Source organism: Artemia franciscana, chromosome 4, assembly GCF_032884065.1.
Source record: "Artemia franciscana chromosome 4, ASM3288406v1, whole genome shotgun sequence".
Classification (NCBI taxonomy): Eukaryota; Metazoa; Arthropoda; class Branchiopoda; order Anostraca; family Artemiidae; genus Artemia; species Artemia franciscana.
Window position 1 is genome coordinate 42,032,268 of NC_088866.1, and position 16,127 is coordinate 42,048,394.

General features: G+C 35.4%; 1 protein-coding gene across 1 annotated transcript in view; it reads left to right on the top strand.

Moving 5' to 3' along the window:
• Positions 1–12,174: 12,174 nt before the first annotated feature.
• LOC136026443 (segmentation protein Runt-like) overlaps positions 12,175–16,127 on the top strand; it is a 72,197-nt gene continuing 68,244 nt past the window's right edge. Inside the window, exon 1 of the mRNA XM_065703037.1 lies at positions 12,175–12,345. The gene's annotated coding sequence lies outside the window, so the exon portion shown is untranslated. The remainder of the gene's footprint in view (positions 12,346–16,127) is intronic.

Here is a 16,127-nt window from a genome sequence, read left to right on the forward strand (position 1 = left end):
GAGGGGACCAACCCCCTCATATATATAATTAAAAATATAAGAATATAAAAGTTTGTTACGTAAGTTAATTCTTAAGTTACGTATATTTTTTACTAATAAAAATGTTCGTTAAAAATTAAAAGATCTAGTTGTCTTTTTAAGTAACCGAGAAATTGGAGGGCAACTAGGTCTCCTTCCCCACCCCTTATTTCTCAAAATCGTCGGATCAAAAATAAGAGAAAGCCATTTAGCCAAAAAAAGAATTAATATGCAAATTTCATTTTAATAATTTATGTACGGAGAGCCAAAATCAGACATGGATTAATTCAAAAACTTTCAGAAATTAAATAAAAAAAACAAGTTTTTTGAAATGAAAGTAAGGAGCGACATTAAAGCTTAAAACGAACAGAAATTACTCCGTATATGAAAGGGGCTTTTCCTCCTCGACACCCCGCTCCTTGCGCTAAAGTTTAATTCCTTCTCGCAACTCTACTTTTTAAAACAATAAAAAACTTTAGCGTAAAGACCGGGGTGTCGAGGAGGAAAAGCCCCTTTCATATACGGAGTAATTTCTGTTCGTTTTAAGTTTTAATGTCTCTCCTTACTTTCATTTCAAAAAACTTGTTTTTTTTATTTAATTACATTTCAGGGACATAACATAATATCCACCTTTTATGTACAAGGAAAAAAAAGTCAAGAAATTTCCACTCTGAAAACTTCATTTATGGGCTGGCTTTTTAAATTTAACAACATTGACCAAAAATCGTTAGGAGTATATTATATACTCCTAAACAATTTCGTTTAGGAGTGTGCAAGGCCGTATCCAGGGGGGCTAGAGGGTTTGACCCACCTCCAAAAAAAAATATGCTTGTCCGACTAAAAAAAACGTAAGAAAAATTAATTAATAAAAAAAACTGTTTTTTATGTGTTTTTTTTCATTTTTTGCGTGTACTATGCAGCTAAAAATAGTACATCCTGGAACTGAGTTCAATGAAGAAAACACTGCTCCTCAAGCAACTGGGACGTGACACCCTGGATTGATTTAGCCAAACAGCATCAACACTATCGATCATGTTTGGGTATAAAGAATGGAAAATATCTGTTTTAGAGGCAGTAGATGCTGCCTTGAAAAATAAACAAACCTGCGCCTCACATGTATACAATTGCCACGAAACATATTTTCACATACTGTTGCAAAGTTTTGCATTTCTCATCAGTTTAGGTCGATTGCGGCTGTAAAACAAGATTAATAGTCAGGTCAAGCCTTAATCATAAATAAGGGTTTTCGAAACGCTGTCTGCTGGAGTTCCACCAAGGGTATTAAGAAGACAGTTATTATTCTAACCACATGCCATTACGTTAGGCAGCTATTTACGATATTGTGTCATAAATAGGTGACACGGATTATACTCATCTTATTTGTTCTCACGCGTCTTCAGTTCACCTTGACACAAAAAAGGGGTAAACGCTTCTTCTGCTTCAAAATGAAAACTAATGGAAAATTGATAACATGAATGAAAGAAGATATTCCTCTGAGGAGCCCTAATGGGAGGTAACCACTTGTAAATATTTCTTTAGATTTAAGGGGCCTTTGCTTGTAAATTTACAACGGATTACATCTATTAATGACTACTTTGCATGGATTCGGACATTTCGATTTGGTTGACGGGTTGGTTATACCGTTTAGACAAGTAAGGTCAAGGCCTCGTTCATTTGCTCGTTTATCTCAATTACTGGAGTAGGAGGTAAGTTCTTTTCTTCTTTTTTCTCTAACCAAATAATTACCTCTAACAAATTATAATTTCCAAATTTGGGCTGGTCAAGTTAAACTGCCATAGTTCAGGTCTATATTATAGGTTATAAATTTGCAACAGTTATTTTTCTCCCTCAAAAGCTAAATTAAATATAACTACTTGGTAAATAAGACTTGGCCATTTTTTCTCATTGTTTCATAAAATAGAGCAGAGAATAATACACCTATTTACTCCGTTGAAAAAACATTTTCACACGACTGAGATGATTTCATCACGATGATTTTGAAGGGGGTCACTAACTGGAAAATGGTGAGGTGAAAATGGGGGGTGACTAACTGGAAATTTGGGACCAGCCCAAATTTAGGTGGTCAAGTTAAACTGCCATAGTTCAGATCTATATTATAGGTTATAAATTTGCAACAGTTCTTTCTCTCCCTCAAAAGCTAAATTAAATATAACTACTTGGTAAATAAGACTTGGCCATTTTTTTTCATTGTTTTGTAAAATACAGTAGAGAATAATACACCTATTTACTCGTTCAAAGCAACATTTTCACACGACTGAGATGATTTCATCACGATGATTTTGAAGGGGGTCACTAACTGGAAAATGGTGTACATCTCGGAACGGAACATGTGTGCTGCACGATTCCGCCACGCTTGGCGCGCATCACCTGGTGTACATGATTTATGAGAGAAAGTGGCCCCTCGGATGATTTATAGAATTTTATAATTGTATAGTTGATAATGTTTATAATATCAATAATTGGCATAAACATAAATATAAATTTCAGTGATATTGGTCATATACGAAAAAATATCCATCATCCATATATTCATATAGAGAACGATATTTTAGAAATCAGTAAACATGTCGAATTATAGTTCCTTTGATATTTCGTTCCTTTTTTATAACAAAGTGTTCCACATAAAGAAAGATATATCAGAACAAAATGTTGAGCAAGCGCCACTCAACGTGATTCTACGTAAAATATTGACCAAGAATAGACCAAAGCATTTGCTACTATCTCTTTTCAATCACAGAATTATACACTACACCTCAAACAGAAAACTAAAACACAGGGGTGTCAATAAGTAGGAGGAGGAGGGTGGATAATAGTCCCCATATTACCCCTAGATTTTGGAAATACCCTTTTTGGCGTTTTCACTGAAAAATACCTATTTTTCAATGAAAAATTAGAAAAAAAATACTCTTCCTCTAAATTTTGAAATATACACCCTCCCTACACTTTCATGAATTAACATACCTGTTAAGACAAGGAGAGAAGACCAGAAAGATAATTTTGTGCACGATTGCGTCATATTCTGTGACAAGCCCTTGTCAGACAACCTCTTGCTCTTAGAGGAATGAGGTAAGTCCCTTCTACTATGTACATTATTGATTGGATTAAAGGAATTTGTATTCGCGTTTAAAGCTAATCACCCATAGAGTATAATTGTCCAATTAGTTTAAAACAGCTGGTTTCTAAAGTTTTCAATTGGTGGCAGTCTTAGCAAGTCCAAGTGCCCTACAACCCCTTCGTGCGACGACACATTGGAAAAAAGTGATTAATTTGAGATGCAAGGATATTGTTACAATCACAGTTTCTTGGTGAGGAAACTTTGGCTTCCCTGAACTCAATACACAATTGTGTATGCTCAAACCAGTGGTAAAAGTATGGGGAATGGAAAGAAAGAAGCGTGTACATAATTGGCTTCGACTGAAGATAATTTATTCGAATGTTGATTCCATACAAGTCAGTACTTTTTAAGTTTTTCTATGTTTTGGTTGCCATATTTTGCACCATAATTTTTTATGGTTGACCCTATTTAAACAAAATATGGATTTTCAGACGAACAGAACAAATTAGCATGGGCTATTGCCCTGTACATATTCGTAAAATTTGTGCCACAGAGGGTTAATCCAAAATACGAATTAAAATTTGCCTGGAGACCTTTATGGTTTTCCTGGTTCGTGATGTTTATAGCAATGCCCCTGTTAGTTCCATTAGGATGATGTTTTACACACATTTTTGGAGAATTGCATGCAATTGACCAAATTTAATTTGACATATTCCTTGCGACACGTGGGACCGAACCGCTCAATCTTTAATCAAGAGACACAGCTTTATCCTTTACGTTATCGTAAGGTGTAAGCAATAAAAAAAGAGAAAAAAAACTAAAAAAGCGAAAAAATTGAAAAAAAAACAAAACAAAAAAAGAAAAAAAATGAAAAAAACAAAAAACAAAAAAAAACTAAAAAAAAGAAAAACTAACAAAAACAAGAAAAAAACTAAAAAAGAAAAAAAAACTAAGAAAAAAACTAAAAAAACAAAAAAAAACAACTAAAAAACAAAAGACTAAAACAAAACAAAGAAGAAAAACAAAACTAAATAAAACTAAAAAGTAAGAAAAAAACTAAAAAAAAAAATAATAATAATAAAAAACACCAGAAAAACAAAAGAAAACCATAAATACTATAAAAACAACACAGAAATACAAGAAAACTAACAAAAAAATATATACTGTTTGCTACAAAAAAAACACTAAGGAAACACCTTCGAAACTAATTGAAAAGAGAATTTTTCCTCTTTTCTGGCCCTGTTTCGGACCTTGGTTTGGGGAGCCGATTTACTCTATTTTCATTTATGAATTTGGGTACCCTTAGCCTAAGGAGTTAAATGTATAATATCATTCTGATAGGGAAAAAGCTTTGGGGCCGTTTTTGTCAGCAACGTTATTGGGTTAGTTGCCCTTGAATATTTAGTGTGAGCCAAAATTTTCTTGTCCCATACGCTTACGGTTGTAAATTTGAAGAGGATCAGGGACAAAAATTTGTTCAGCCTTTTCCCTACCCCCCCCCCCCCCAAAAAAATACCCTCTTTTTTACCAACAGACCGAAACCTGAAAACTAAGAGCCACTCGCACAGCCAATATCAAACAAACCCCTTTTCCACTATAAAATTTATGTGTAAGCTATTAGCAATTTTATTTTGTACGGCCCTTGGCCAAGAGGCTGTGGGATCATGTAAAATCTGGAGGCAAATTTATCTACTCTTCAACTATTTTGTACGAAGGGGCTATTTTAAATAAGTCCCTCCCAAATTTCTATGACCACCCCTTCCATGAGAAGTGGTCTGTAGCCTACTTTTTTGCTTCATCAATTTTTCCTATTTTAAAGTTTCACCAAACACACTCTTCCAAATTATAATGACAGCGCAGCTTTCAAATTGTCAAAAGACAACTGTCTTGAAGTGTAAGAGAAAAAAAGAAGGAGGCATTGGTAAAACATGGTTATATGCTGCACCATGGTTTAGTTGCACCATGAAGCAGCTGTGTAGAAATTGAGTCTACCAAAAAGAAGCCTAAAGAAAAGACTTTCAACTCAAAAACTTGCAAACTTTCGACTTCAAAAGAAACACTTTCAGCCACGTGAAGTTTTTTTCGTTTATTCCAAGTCATCTTAGCTAATTTCTTTTCCGTTTCACATTCCTCGAAATCACCTTAAAGCGAAGATATTTAAAGTTTTCATCAGTCTGTCAATGCAAATACCGCATGGCTTGTAACCTTTTTATCCATCCACTCCATTCAGTCTATTATGCCTTTAAACGCTACCCATCCATGCGGTATCCTAGGTGAAAGGAACGGACCCAAGCCTATTGAAAAGGATACAGTAGCTTCTAAAACTGGATATATGACACATGGTCGGACAGGCCCACAAAGATATAATAGTCGTGTAATCGTTTCAGTGATTCGCTTATTAATGGGCAGACTTTCCGATGAATACTGAAGAGGGGGCGGAATGTAGTTTTTTGTGCATTGCACTCGGGCAGATGTTTGCTTTTTAAGTGGTATTTGATTGTTTACAAAAGCAAATCAGTTAAACCTACAAAAAAAAATATGTGGATAATACGAAACTATAAAGCCGGATATATTATAGTTGACTGAGATCGTCATTATTTTCCTTTTATGTTCAGTAAAACAGTGAATCGAGATAGAAGTAGGTGTCGTAAGAATGGTACCGATGTAGCAAGTCCTTTCCTTTCAAGGAGCCTACATAATAATAACAGAATAATGCCGTTTGACTCCTCAATCAACAATCTTTCGAAATATAATGGTTACTACCAGTACGATATGCCCCCTCCCTAATAGCACCAGATATAGCACTAGGCTATACACAAAACTAGATGAAAACACACTAATGAAGGGATTCTTACTTTATAGTATGCAGAAAGCTTCTGTTGGTGAGATTTCTATTTTTCCTTCCAGTTTTATCCACTTTTTGAAACAGTTTTTAAATGATATATTTATCCAAATCATCTCAGTTCTTTGACATTGACTTAATGCTGTATGCACGTTAAGAATACACATACCCAAGCAATGAATTCAAGCGATGAAGAACAATGGAGAAATATTTTATTTAGAGCTACATATGGTACCATTAGGAAGGTATGGGGCGCATTGTCACGGTAGCAACCATTATATTTGGGAACAGTGTTGATTAGGGAGTCGAACGGTGCTACTGTTCCTTTCTCCTTTAGAGGAGAGGATGTACTGCACCAATGGCGTAATAACAGTCTTGGCAGGCTGATTCCTGGTCGGAACAGTCATAGCATAAACTGTCGAGTTGGGAAGGGCTGGCTTGTGATTAGGGATAGTGTAAACAAGCTTTTCATAAGCAGTAGTAGCGGCACTACTAGTCCGGATGATTTACACTTTGGTGAAAACGAGATATCGTTTGTGGGAACATGAATAATGCATGAATTGACTGTTGTGGTTTTAGACCTCTAAGTTGCGGTAATAGCATCAGATCTGTTGTCAAAAAGTTTATCCATCCTTACATACCAACTTTGCTGGAAGCCCAGTACCATCTGTGAAATATGCCAGCTACTTGAAGGGTTTAGATTCGGACTTGTATCACAAAATATTAGCCAAAGAGAAAACTAGAGAATTCAAAAAAGAGAATTCTGGTAAAAATAAAATCAATTTGTTGCACTTGTATTTTTCATATTTGGACTTTGGACTTCTATTTACAGTGTTAGCCTGTGATTGTGAACAAAAAATTTTAGAATACCACCAACCATGCTTTTAATTTCTACTTCTGTATTGGACTATTAACCTCAGATTTGTAACGAACAAGCACATAAACCATTAAATCCCAACCTTGGTGGAAATCAATCTCCATTCAGAAAATATATACCGGGTGTATATTGAAGTCACAGTCACGTCATGAAAACCATTACTTTTAATGAATGCCAAATAAGACAAAAAAAAACAGAAGAATATGGCAATTTAAAACAGTATTATAAACATAGCGTATATTCCAGAACTAATAAATTTCTTTGTAAAATATAACAAATTCTATGAGCAAGCTCTTTGAAAAGAATAAATATAGTATAACAAAATAAACAATTTGTCTTAATGTATAGAATTACTGAAGCCACAATCCCAACGTCGTTTATCCCGGTTAATAATTTCTAAATTTTCTGATAGCATTAATTTAAGTTGTAGGTAATGTCAAAAATACACTTCCAACAGGCACTGAGATTCTATTTAATCCTGCATCTTTTTCTATCTTTTAACACCCCTTTGCATTCAAATTCTCAAGAAACACCAGACTGGACTTTCACGAAAATCCTCTCAATGTCAAGTTAAGTTTGGTCCTCTGTCTTTATTCCGATTTTGTCCTCTTTTTATTTATTCATAGTAAAACCTTTTCTTGCATAATGCAAGCTACTTGTGTTGTGCTTGCTTCAAGTTCCATTTGCTCTTTATGGAGTTCGGAACATGTCAGAAAAAAGGGCGAGTGGACACTTCAATAGACCAGCTTTGGAAGTTGAGATTCCCCTAAAAACCAACGACAATTCTCCATAGAAAATAAAGGAGATGCTAAAAAAAACAACAAAAGTACACGTTTAACGAAGCTGCAAATTGAATGTTGGGTACCTTGACTATGCACGGGGTCAAGGATTTTTTTTTTTTTGGGGGGGGGCAGGTGGTAATTTGTGACAGACCAAAATTGAAAAAAACTTGTGAATTGTAGGAAAAAATGAAAATAGTAAAGCATAAAAACTGTGAGTTGGGGTTGGTGTATAACTATATCGGCTTAAAAGTTAAAGTAGATGGCTAATATTGTATTTAGTTTTGGTTCCCGATATGCTTAAAAGTACACACACTATTTCCTTTTAATATATTTGACTCGGCTAATTATCAATACCAATGAACGTTAGAGAGGAATTAATTTAAGGTAATTGTTAAGTAGCCGTAGGATGGCACAATAAAACAGGTGACATAACAGGGCAACGCAGAATGATATCAGACAAAATGTCAAAAAAGGTAATCTCTTCAATACTGAAATAAATGGTTATGACAAAGCAAAAAACAAATTAAAGCCTTTAGAAAGTGTTAGAAGTTAATATTCAGTATGCTTTTTTTGGATTATTTATGTTCCGTTACCTTCACCAGTCCCATTTAATATATTTAATTTTTTTTTTAGAAGAAAAACTGAAAATAAAATATTTAAAAACAGTAATGTTAAAAAGGGTAATTAATGGAGCTGAGGCTGGTTAATATATTTTAAGAAGTCAGCTTTGGTTCTTGATGTTGTTCATGATTTTTTTTGTCTTATGAAAAATGTTGATGTGGAAATCGGTTGTCTTCGTGTAAGCATTGGTGTAGCTCAGAATTCTCAACTCGTTTACACTCGGTGATCTTCAACTGTCATCACCTTGGTGCTTAGCTGCCAGTCAGGTCAACATTACAGCAAAATAAGACAAGATAGCTTATCAAATAGCTTTGCTTATCAAACAAAACGAAAAGCTTATCAAACAAAACAAAAAGCTTATCAAACAAAACAAAAAGAAAACAAAAAGCTTATCAAACACAATTTTTTAGCTAATACCGAAAGAATATATTTTGAAGTGAATTTATAACTAGGTGACAAAATTTAACTTCCGAAATAAAAACCATCGAAGAGACACGCATGTGAAGAGCTTCGAGACCGTGCTCTCCCCCGAAACCCTGAAATTCTTATGACTTCCCTATCATATTTATTTTTCATTGTAGTTTGCCGATTTTTGCAGTTTTATCAAGTCCGTGCACTCAACTACTATCCCTTATTTAAAAATTTCCTTCGTACATGCGTATGGCCAAAGCAAGTGATATAAAAGGTCGTCAGCAACTGCACCGATTTGCAAGGAGAAACATGATAAGTTTCCGGCAAGATCAAACAGTTCGTGGTAACGAACTGTAGTAAGGAGCGACCCGGCTCAATAGTAACCAAAAATCTAAAAAATGGAATTTTTGGTACCAATAGCTACGTCAAAAGAATTGCATTTTAATGCTGATTTTAAATATATAAGTTTCATCAAGTTTAGTCTTACCCATCAAAAGTTACGAGCCTGAGAAAAGTTGCGTTATTTTAGAAAATAGGGGGAAACACCCCCTAAAAGTCATAGAATCTTAACGAAAATCACACCATCAAATTCAGCGTATCAGAGAACCCTACTGTAGAAGTTTCAAGCTCCTATCTACAAAAATGTGGAATTTTATATTTTTTGCCAGAAGGCAGATCACGGATGCGTGTTTATTTGTTTGTTTGTTTTTTTTTTGTTTTTTTTTTGTTTTTTTTTTTCCAGGGGTCATCGTATCGACCCAGTTGTCCTAGAATGCTGCAAGAGAACTCATTCTAATGGAAATGAAAAGTTCTAGTGCCCTTTTTAAGTGACCAAAAAAATTGGAGGGCACCTAGGCCCCCTCCCACGCTAATCATTTTCCCAAGGTCAACGGATCAAAATTCTGAGATAGCCATTCTATTCAGCGTAGTCGAAAAAGCTTATAACTATGTCTTTAGGGACGACTTACTCCCCCACAGTCCCCGTGGGAAGGGTTACAAGTTCAAAACTTTGACCAGTGCTTACATATAGTAATGGTTATTGGGAAGTGTACAGGCGTTTTCAGGAGGATTTTTTGGTTGGAGGCAGGGGTTGAGAAGAGGGGGATATGCTGGGGGAACTTTCCATTGAGGAATTTGTCATAGGGGAAGAAATTTTCCATAAAGGGAGCACAGGATTTACTAGCATTACTTAAAAAAAAACTGAAAAACTTTTTTTCAGCTGGAAGTAAGCAGCAGCATTAAAACTTAAAAAGAAAAGAAATTATTACCCATATGAGAGGCTCACCTCCTCCTAATACCTCGCTCTTTACGCTAAAGTATTTCTGGTAATTTCAACTATTTATTCTGCGGCTTTTGTGATTAAGTTTTTTTACTGTTTTAAAATGTAGAGTTGTGAGAAAGAGTCAAACTTTAGCGTAAAGAGCGGGGCGTTGAGAAGGAAAAGCCCCTTTCATATACGGAGTAATTTCTGTTCGTTTTAAGTTTTAATGTCGCTCCTTACTTTCATTTAAAAAACTTGTTTTTTTTTTATTTAATTAAAAACAATAAACCAAAACAAAGCCAATGCAGTTGGTTCATAATTACAATGTAAGCAAATCAGAAATTTTTGGAAACTTTAGAAATATGTCGGTCAAGCAACTTCAGAAATATGGCAACCAGAGGCGCATCCAGGATTCTGGTTTGAGGGGGAGGGGGGTAGATTTCCAAGTTTTTACAAAAAAGCTTTAAAAAGCGCACCAGCATTTGTTTATATGAATTTTGTTATGTTTTTACGAACCAGACAGCAATTTCGGGGGGAGGGGGCCAGTCTCGGCAGACCCCTGGATACGGCCTTGGTTATGGCCATGCATAAATTAAAAGTGAGTTCGTGAATACACTGAAGAACACTTTTGAAGTATAAGTTTCAGCTATATGCAATGGAAACGGCACTTCGAGAATGACAAAAAACTGAATTTCTCCAACTGCATATATTCTTGCAATAGCATATTCTTGCATATTTGTGCAACTTCAGAAATATGGTGATCAGAGGCGTATACAGGATTTTGGTTTGAGCGGGGTAGATTTCCGAGTCTTTACAAAAAGGTTTTAAAAAAAACATCAACATTTGTTTGTAGGCATTTTTGTTATGTTTGTACGAACCAGACATGATTTTTTTTTGGGGTGGGGGTCAATCTCGGCAGTCCCCTGGATACGGCCTTGAATAGGGTCATACATGAGTTAAAAGTGAGTTCATGAATACACTGGATAACACTTATGAAGTATAAGTTTCAGCTATATGCAGTAGTATCGGCACTTCGACAATGACAAAAAACTGAACTTCCCCAACTGCATAAATTCTTGCAATCACAGTGCAAGTTAGGGTGCATTGTGTAGGGGGACTCCAGGAAATGGTTATCGGGCCCATGCCATCCCCCTAGAATATTGGAGATCGTACTAATTACTGGGGTGGAGTGGTGAATAATACCAATGAGGGAACTAAGGTTTTGTTAGTGCAACCCCCCCCCACCCCACCCAGAAAATTAATTCTATATTTTCCCCTCCCGCTGAGAAGACCCAACAGGGTCATATTGCGCTTCCAAGCTTATTTTTGTTATGAATTAGAACTAGTATCAGAATTTTTTGTCATTTGAAGTCCCCATGGCTAGTTTTTTCTTCTTTTTTTGTCTCATTGTTTTTTTTTTTTTTGTTTTTTTTACTCCAAAACATGACTTATTTCTCTCAAAATTAAGTTAGCATTAAAAAACCAAAAGTATCTGAATTTGTTTGTGGATAAAACCATTAGCAATAAAGCACCATATTTTTAATTCATCCCACCAAATTGATTACGGAACCCCTGATAAAATTCATTTCAAGAAGTTGAAAGGCCTTTTTTCTGCAGAGGAGAAAAAAATTAAACAAATTATTGCGCCAAATCTTATTCGGTTCGTGCAGAAAACATTCTGAATGTATTTACGCATCAGTATCAACAGTTTTGTTATAATTTTTGGCTGTTCATTCAGAAAAAGTGTAATCCTGTTCCTCAGTGTTATTATCCTTTTACGTAAACCTGTTCCCTTCTTATTAGTTGTTATTAAAGCGTACTATTCCCTTTTTTTGCGGAATGCCTAACAGTGAGTAACATGCATCCATATTAGCTTTAAAGAAGTTCATTATATTTCATCTCATCAAGAGAAAAAAGCAATAAAGGTGACACAAAGGCCTTGTTCTGTTTTCCAATTTAAAAGGAAAAATCCCTGGCACCATTTGTTGGTTCAGTTCACAACGTTAATAAAGCCACCGATAAATCAAAATCCCCAAAGCGAGAGACTCTTTTTAATATCAGTAGGGAACACATTTTAATTTTCTCAGCTTCACACCACTGACCGAATCAAGCGGATTCCGATATCGCAGGTTTTCAGAAATGCAATATGAATTTTTGATAGCGCTTCCTTTCCAGCATTTGCTTACTGGAGCGCAATGCTAAAGGGTGGATAGAGAGCCAATGGGAAACGTTGGTCCAACCTCCCTGGCTTGTCTGTGGCCACAATACAGCCTGTACTGAGGACGTGTTCATGGAATCCTTCTTGGCCTGGAATCGCGGCTTTCAGAAACCGAAAAGCTTAGCAAAGAGCTGGTTAATTGTACATGTGGATTTTCTGACAGTGATTATACGGGAATCTCTTCATTAGTGCTCGTGATTTTTTAAAGATTATAACCACATCAGAGGCTCTTTTACAAGGTTTGAGAATTCTTTGACATTCTTAAAAAAATTATTTTGTTTTGAAGGAGTTGCTTCAACATTTGAAACAAATGAGTGCGCTTGGAATTTTTTCATTCAGTCAGTATCAATGAATTGTCTGAGTCACGGTTAAACCCCTTCATTAAAATGAAAATAAGTCTCCAAAGAATAACTATTTATCCGCTGTATCAATTTCAGTCTGTTAAATTTGTAATTTAGCGTTACAATTTATGACTTGGTAATGTATATAATATGGAATATCCTAAAAGTGGTGAGGTATTATTAGTATGTGTCCGTCTGGAAAGTCACTATTCTGCAAATTTATCAATTGTACTACATAGGTGTTAATAAGCAATAATTTTTAAACCTAAAACATAATCTTGCTTACGGCCCATAGAGCCGTAAAGATGGCCCTGGAATGAGAGGAACCGTTCCATGAACCATGAGTAGTTTGTTTCAAAAATGGAATAGATGAAATCGGTATAAAAGTTGCAAATACATATTGCTTAAGCACAGCGCAAAGCAAGTTAATTGCTTCAAATTTTCTTCCGACTGTTTTATGTGAACTGTATAAATAAGACTCAAATGCGTTTTAATTTGTTTTCTGATGGTACATGTTTTGGTTGTTTTTATATTTTAACTTTCTGGAATTTCAATCATTTCATAGAATTCTAGTTTAATAATTTGTGTGCAACAAGGGATTAGATCTTAGAATTGGTGGCAAAATATTGAATGCTGTGATTTTCGGACATTCTGCGCGATCGTCATTTACGCTGAATTTACCTTACTAGAGCAAAATTTTACTTTCCTGGCAGTGTGATTTGAATCTATAACTTGATGTTTGGAAAATGTAATAAGATTCCGAAGGGGATGTATTTTAAGAATAATTTTTCAATTTACAAAACGGGCCAAACCAGGAAAAATATTCGTCGCCGAGTCCGTCGCAGCAACATGAAAGTGTTAGAAATATGTTAAATGCAGACCTATTTTAACTGTTATTATTTTGATTAACCAGAGGATGTTTTGGGAAACCGTCAATATTTAGTTTGAACATGCATATATTCTGCATATTCAAAAGTATTCTAATTAGTATTCTTAATGTTTTGGAAGTGATAAAAATTGAGTCATCAGCTTATTAAATATAGAGATTAGTGTGAAGAAATATCGTGCAATAACACCAGCCGTGTCTGTATCTTCGGGCCAGTATACCCGTGTCTTCCAAATATCCAGACTTACAAATTTTCTGAAATTTCATAAATAATTTCATAGGCCCCACTGCCTTTTCATTTATAAATGAAATAAAACACTATAAGTAACAAACTAAACTTTCAATTAAGAAAATTACAATCCATTTTTTCTTTTGATTTTGTATATTTTCCATATATCCCTTATGTTTTATTATTCATTATCCAAATCTTGGGATAGCTCGGTAGAATCAAACTAAATGAAGAGCTCAGCATTGAAGTGGAGCAAATCAATTCTTTTGGAACTTTAAAAGTACCAATTGTCCAACACAGATGAAAAAGAATAGCTTTTGATATATTGACAAACTAGGTCCTAATTTCCATTCATCAAAATATTTCGGCAGTGTTTTGCAAATGTGATAAATTTTCATAGAAGCAATTGACCAGGCTCACTTCTTTTGTTTCATCATTCTCGGCTGGAATAAAACAGAAAAAACGACAAGTTTTTCAACTGAAAGTAAGGAGCAATATTAAAACTTAAACGAACAGAAGTTATTAAGTATATAAAGGGGGTTGCCTCCTCCTCACAGCCTCACTCTTTACGCTAAAGTTTTTTAGTACTTTTAAAAGCTTCTTATTGTTCTATTTAAACGACCCTTGTGTTTCAGGAATCGTTCTTAAAGAATTGGGACAAAATTCAAACTTTAGCGGAAGGAGCAAGGTGTTGAGGAGGCAACCCCCTTCATATGCGTAATAATTTCTGTCCGTTTCAATTTTTAATATTGCTCCTTCCTTTCAGTTGAACAAACTTGTTTTTTAATTTAATTTCTATTCATTTTTTAAATAATCCCAGGAAATCTGGACAATATCTATCCGCTAGACAATTCAATCCTGGTGGAAATTTAACCAGGACAATTTCCCTTAATAACTCCACGTGTATCATTGAGACGAAAAAGAGACATATAAAAAGAATTTTGTACAGGAATTCTTGCAAATTTCCTCAGCGTACAAGTTCCCCTGGAAACTTCCCTCCACACGGAAAATTCCCCCGTGAAAAAAACCCCAGAAGAAAGTTTGTTCCCCCACTACCCTAAAATATATGCATGCTTCCCAATGATGAATACTATGTGTAAACAATGGGCAAATTTTATAACTTAAATACATATCCCCTGGGGCTGTGGGGGGCATGTTACATCCAAAGGCATAGTTATTGGGCCCTTCAACTATGATGAAAAAAATGGCCATCTCAACCTAGTTGCACTTCCATCTTTTTGGTCATTTAAAAAGGGCCCTAGAACTTTTAATATCCGTTCGAGTGAGCCTTCTTACGATATTGTAGGATCACTGGGTCGATACTTTCACCCCTGGAAAAAAAACTTGGAAAACAAACAAAAACAAATAAACACACATCCGTAATCTTTCTTCGTGCCTGAATTGTCAAACACCTTTGGTCCTCAGTTTTACAGATTATGAGCAAGCGTTTGATTCTGTTGATAGAAGAGTTTTAGCAAAGGCTGTATCCTGGTATGGTATACCAGGCAAATAAATTAAAGTGCTTTGCGCTATGAATGAGAATAACACTGCTGCGGCTAAGGTAGAAAATGAGGTTGGCAGTTGGTTTCGCATTAAATCAGGAGTTAATCAAGGTTGTGTTCTCTCCCCCTTTATATGAATAATTTTGATGGATTTTGTCTTAAGAAGCACAGGAAAGGCAATGGGAGACCACGGAATCAATGGGGAGGAAAAACTCTCCTGGATGATTATGCTGATGATTTAAGCATCCTAGATGAAAGTGTGAGCAAAATGAATGAACTTTTAGAGGTATTGTGAATTCATTATGCTAGAATAAGTTTCAAAACAAATGTTACGAAGACTAAGTTGCTATGGGTAGGAATAATTAAAAATGAAAAGGTGACGTTGGGTAACGAAAAGATTGATCAGGTGCACAGCTTCACTTACCTTGGTAGTTTTTAGTAAAAACGGTGGGAGCAGTGAAGATGCTTAAAGTACAATATCAGGGTGTTTTTTCACAGTTAAAAAAAAAGTTAGGAATAATAGTAAGATAAGTCTGCAAACCAAGATTTGAATATTGCAAGCTACAGTGATGACAGTAGCCAAGTATGGCTCTGAAGTATGTGCGCTCTAAAAAGCGGACGAAAATTTACTAGATGTTTCCCAGAGAAATTGCCAACGGATTTTTATAGGTACCCGGCTGTCTATTTAAACAGTAGGCTGTACGAAAGTGTGGTTCAATCCCGCTTTCTAGGGATATAATGAGAGAAAGGTTGAGATGGCTAGGGCACGTTCTGCAGATGAAGAATGACCGATTACCAATAATTGTCCTTTTCGGCCAACCTTTTAGGGCTAAACGAAAAGCAGGTCGTCCGCAGTTGGGGTGGGGGCAGTAAGGAAAGATTTAAGTAAGGGGGCTTTTAAATAGATGGGATGGGGAGGAGCGTGCGTAGCTCTGTTGGCCTCAGGTGGCTTCGTGCTGCGGTGAGTTGTTAGTACTAAGTAGTAGTATTCTTTCTTCTGGCAAAAAATACAAAGTTTCACATTTTCACAGCTAGGAGCTTGGAACCTCTGAAATAGGGTTTT